We start from the raw sequence: 5,000 nt of genomic DNA, 5'->3' as shown, positions 1-5,000 counted from the left end.
TCTCGACTTGATTGTCTTGATGTGAGAAACGTGCCGACCAAACCAGTAAGCTTACACACCTGCTCGTTACAAGTTGTATAAGTTAATCCGTTTGGGCCGGTTGCCTTGCACATGATGGTGTTGTTGACCATGTTCGGTTAACACGTCGTGTGTCGAGGTGGCCGGCCTTGGTAGTAGGATGTCTTGTGCATGTGACGTGTTGACCTGGTTTGGTCGATGTGTCGTCGTGTACGAGATGACCTACTTACCCGTCAGTTGTCCAAGTTGTATCATGTGTTGACTTAGTTGGACGTGTCATGTGCATGGATGATTGGCGTACGGGTCATGTATGGTGCACTTGCTTCAGTTGAAGGGATGTACTAGTACAGTTATATTAATTGTTTATTTCACGATCTGGTCTTTTGGCTGGATCGCGAAAAAAACGCTAAGTCCCAAATCTTGAACTCGAGAGGAGAGCGCTGATGACAACCTTTTGGACTGGAGCTCCCTAGAATTCGGCTTTTTCCTTCTCTAAAGGGATGCACTGTTGTATGAATTGTTTATTCACGATCTGGTCGTTGGATTGGATCGTGAAAAAAAAACGCTAAGTCCCAGATCCTGAACTCGACAGGAAAGCGCTGATGGCAAACATTTTGACTGGAAGTCCCTAGAAAACGGCTTTTTCCTTATTGGCATTATGTGGCACGTTTATTGTGGCTAGAACATTAATTATCCCCCAAATGGCACCAACGCTTGGCGAAAGTCTCGAAATACTCCTATCCCGACGCACCAGCAACCGCAACACGATGCAAAATAAATTGCACGAGCTGCTGATACTTGTACCATGCACGGTACACGGTACCAAATTATACCCTGAAAGTGTGCAATTTGGTGCTATAGTAGGAAATTTGGTTGGGCAAGCCTAGCTACGCGTGTCGCTACGCGTGTTGCATGGTGGTCGATCAGAGGTATGCAAAAGCACCTATCTAGGGGAATTACTTTACGTTCTAGTAGCAAGTTCGATTTTTCGGTCCAGCACGGCAGTAATCCTGCATGCATACACTCCATGTACCAAAAATGTATCAACCTAGGCGTTGCTCAGTAGCTTTTGGCGGCACATGTAAAAAGTATTCGAGTTCAGATTCTTGGAACTTTGCGTATTGTTCAAAACTAATAACGAAAACTAAATTATAAATGGGTAAAAGGCTAGGCGTTTCTCAGTAGCTTTTTTGCGCCACGTGGCAAAAGTATTCGAGTTCAGATTTCTGGGACTTAGCGTATTTTTCAAAATTGATTATGCAAATTGAAGTACAAATGGGGCATTAGCTAGGCGTTGCCCAGTAGCTTTTGGCGCCACATGGAGGAAGTAGTCGAGTTCAAATTTCTGGGACGTAGCGTAGTTTTCAATCATAATAAACCGAATCAAACATAAAAATCATGAAACTTACACCACGTCCCTAGGTTATGCACAAAACGTAACGATAAAGTGCCGGCCAGGTTAGAGGTGCAACCAAAATTGTGTACCGATTAGGAAAAGTACTCTATGTTCCTATGACTTGGGTGAAAAGTGTTGATTAACTGCTGGTTAGGATAGACAGTTGCTTATCGTACACATCGCAAACGAACACCCCTTAGTGAGCAGTAGCAGAAGTCGATGGAACAAAGCGAATGCATTACAAACTGATCAAGTAAAATAAGGAACGCTACGTACTAGGACTTCTTTCCAAGAATGGTGTCCGCGACGGGAGGGCAAGCGTCCTTCCCAGGTTTCCCTAGTAAACCTTGTATGGTAACATACCCAAGCGTGTCCGTAAGCACGCAACGATAGTCACGAACGAGCACATACCTAGGGAAAGTACTCTACGTACTAGGACTTCTGTCCAAGAATGGTGTCCGCGACGGTCGGGCACTGTGACGCAATTACCAAATCCTAGAATCGTACAAGCAGTGTGTACAAACATAAACATTAACGCGTTCGCTCGGGCTGCGCCGTCCGTGTTGAACACAAATGTGGGTGATTATATGAGTGGATAGACAAAAACATGCGTGGCGAAGACAGTTTTCTGCACGATGTGCACATAGCTCATTTCGTCGTCCCGGGCTAATGGAACAACACAAAAATATCGAGTATCTTTCTAGGTTTCTGTTATAAAAGGACAGGCCAAAAGGTGACGGTTGAGATAAGCATTTTAAGCATACAAGCACTTAATTGCAACTTTTGATACAAAAACTAAGAACGTACACGTAGATTGTATCAACATGGACATCCATGATCGCGTACGCCCGGGCTGCGCCCTCCGTGTTGTACTTTCCCTGATTGGTACACAATTTTGGTGCAAGTGTACCAACATGGACATCTATGAACGCGTACGCTCGAGCTGCACCCTCCGTCTTGTACTTTCCCTGATCGGTACACAGTTTTGGTGCACGGCTATCCCGACCGGCAACTTGTACCAACATCGACATCCATGAACGCGTACGTAGCGTACTTTCCCTGATCGGTACACAATGTTGGTGCACGGCATAGGAAATGGGCTTAAAATGGTCAAACTCAATCCATTTCCACTAAAGATAGTCAATAACAGCTGTGCCGATGAAGTAGGGCACGATGCAAGTCAATGTTATTTAATGAATTACATGTTCACCATACATTTTAGTACAAAATTGCTCGGTCAGACCTACAAAGTGCTATATCTCGAATACTAAACGTCGCAGATGGGTGTCGTAGAACAATTTTAAGTTCGTCTAATGATTCTACATCCGATTCTGGATAGTGGTTTTTCGACCACTTTTCAACATTTTGTGACACCCCGAACCTAGGGGCAGCTCCCTAGCTTTTTTTCAAAAATGTGCACCGAACGGGCCAGAGAGCTCGAGTAGTCGAAAATTTTTTTTTTGCTAAAACCCCTCAAAACGTGTCAGGAACGCACCCTAGATGATGAAAAGTGCAACCAGAATGTCAATCGACAACATGCCCGGGGGTACAAATTTGCTCTACGCGTCCCTAGGTAGGGTACTTTTTCATACAAACATCAAGTGTACGGTGCACAAAGTGCGCGGAACAAAAATTGCTCGGTCAGACCTACAAAGTGTTATATATCTCGAATACTAAACGTCGCAGATGGGTGTCGTAGAACAATTTTAAGTTCGTCTAATGATTCTACATCCGATTCTGGATAGTGGTTTTTCGACCACTTTTCAACATTTTGTGACACCCCGAACCTAGGGCAGCTCCCTAGCTTTTTTCAAAAATGTGCACCGAACGGGCCAGAGAGCTCGAGTAGTCGAAAATTTTTTTTTTTGCTAAAACCCCTCAAAACGTGTCAGGAACGCACCCTAGATGATGAAAAGTGCAACCAGAATGTCAATCGACAACATGCCCGGGGGTACAAATTTGCTATACGCGTCCCTAGGTAGGGTACTTTTTCATACAAACATCAACGTGTACGGTGCACAAAGTGCGCGGAACAAAAATTGCTCGGTCAGACCTGGTACGGGCCATAACTCGAATACTAAACGTCGCAGATGGGTGTCGTAGAACAATTTTAAGTTCGTCTAATGATTCTACATCCGATTCTGGATAGTGGTTTTTCGACCACTTTTCAACATTTTGTGGACACCCCGAACCTAGGGGCAGCTCCCTAGCTTTTTTCAAAAATGTGCACCGAACGGGCCAGAGAGCTCGAGTAGTCGAAATTTTTTTTTTTGCTTAAACCCCTCAAAACGTGTAGAAAACTGATTTTAGATGATAAAAAGTGCAACCAGAACGTCAAACGACAACTTTGTTGGGGGTACCCTTTTTACTCTACGGGCCACTAGCTTAGGCGCGCCAACAGCGCTTTCCTCTCGGGTTCCCATTTTTTTGCCCTCCTGGGATTATGATCATTTACTCATTGCCTACTATAGGGAAGGTACCTTGCTTCGAGGTCAAAAATGAAGATTTCACCAAATCGTAGTTTTAACCTCTATTTAGTCGTAGGAGCATGGTTTGCAGTGTCCGTGGGTCATATAAGCCCCCGTTTGGGTCATACGTCCCCTCCCCGATGAAAATCGTCATATGACTATAGGCCGAACTTATGAAGCAAAAGTGGTGTCTGGTGGGTTCTGCCGATGATCTTAACCTATGATTTTGAGTTTCCACTCTTTCAAAACGTTTCCTGGAGCAGTACATCACGGGTCTACGGACCCAAAGACTTCGTTGCGATGGTTTCAAGCATAAAAGTTGTAACAGTTAAGGGTTTTTAATACGCGTATATTAAATCATTGCTTGAAACTAAGCTTCGTTGTCTTTAAACTCTGCAAGACCAATCGAACTTCTTAGGGAAAACTCGAAGCATTCACGCTAAGCTGGTGGTGCAGGGCACATAGCGTGATGAAACCGGGTTTCCCTACCAAATGTGGCATATTTTTTCCCTGAGAGCGAAGCTCAGACCCACGTAGGGGAGAGCGAAGTGGAACTTAAATGTTCAATGCAGCAAATGTTCGCCATGCGGATAAACAAGTTGGAATAGTTCAATGTAGTGTAATGCAAACACGAATCGCAAATAACGATACGGGACCCAGAAGCAATTCTGCGGATCCCTCGGGGAGTGGTGAGTTGATATAAATTAGAGGTGAAAGTCCAAGTTGTTCGGGCTCCGGCTCGGCAGCCGATACGAGGTTCCTGTTGAGCTTGTTTGTACATCGCGCAGAGGCGCCGTTCGGTTCTAGCAATGATTCCCGCCACCATGTTCCATGCGTGCAGAGATCCGTTAGAGCTCGTTCAATGTGTCCCGCCGTGATTACGAAAAAGTCCAACAGTTGACTTAGTTGGGTGTGCGTCAAGTAATCGCGCAGAGATGCCGATCGGTTCCTAGCAATGTTTCCCGTCACAAGGTGGTATTGGCACCTGTGCAGAGTGGCCGTTAGCAATGTCTCCCGTATCACGGTGGTGTACCATCACTAGTGCAGAGTGACCGCTAGCAATGTCTCCCGTCACAAGGTGGTAGCCCAGAAGTGCAGAGAAGCCGCTGTAGCAAAGT

The sequence above is a fragment of the Anopheles gambiae genome (genome assembly GCF_943734735.2).
Source record: "Anopheles gambiae chromosome X unlocalized genomic scaffold, idAnoGambNW_F1_1 X_unloc_30, whole genome shotgun sequence".
Lineage (NCBI taxonomy): Eukaryota > Metazoa > Arthropoda > Insecta > Diptera > Culicidae > Anopheles > Anopheles gambiae.
This window is presented reverse-complemented; position numbering follows the sequence as displayed.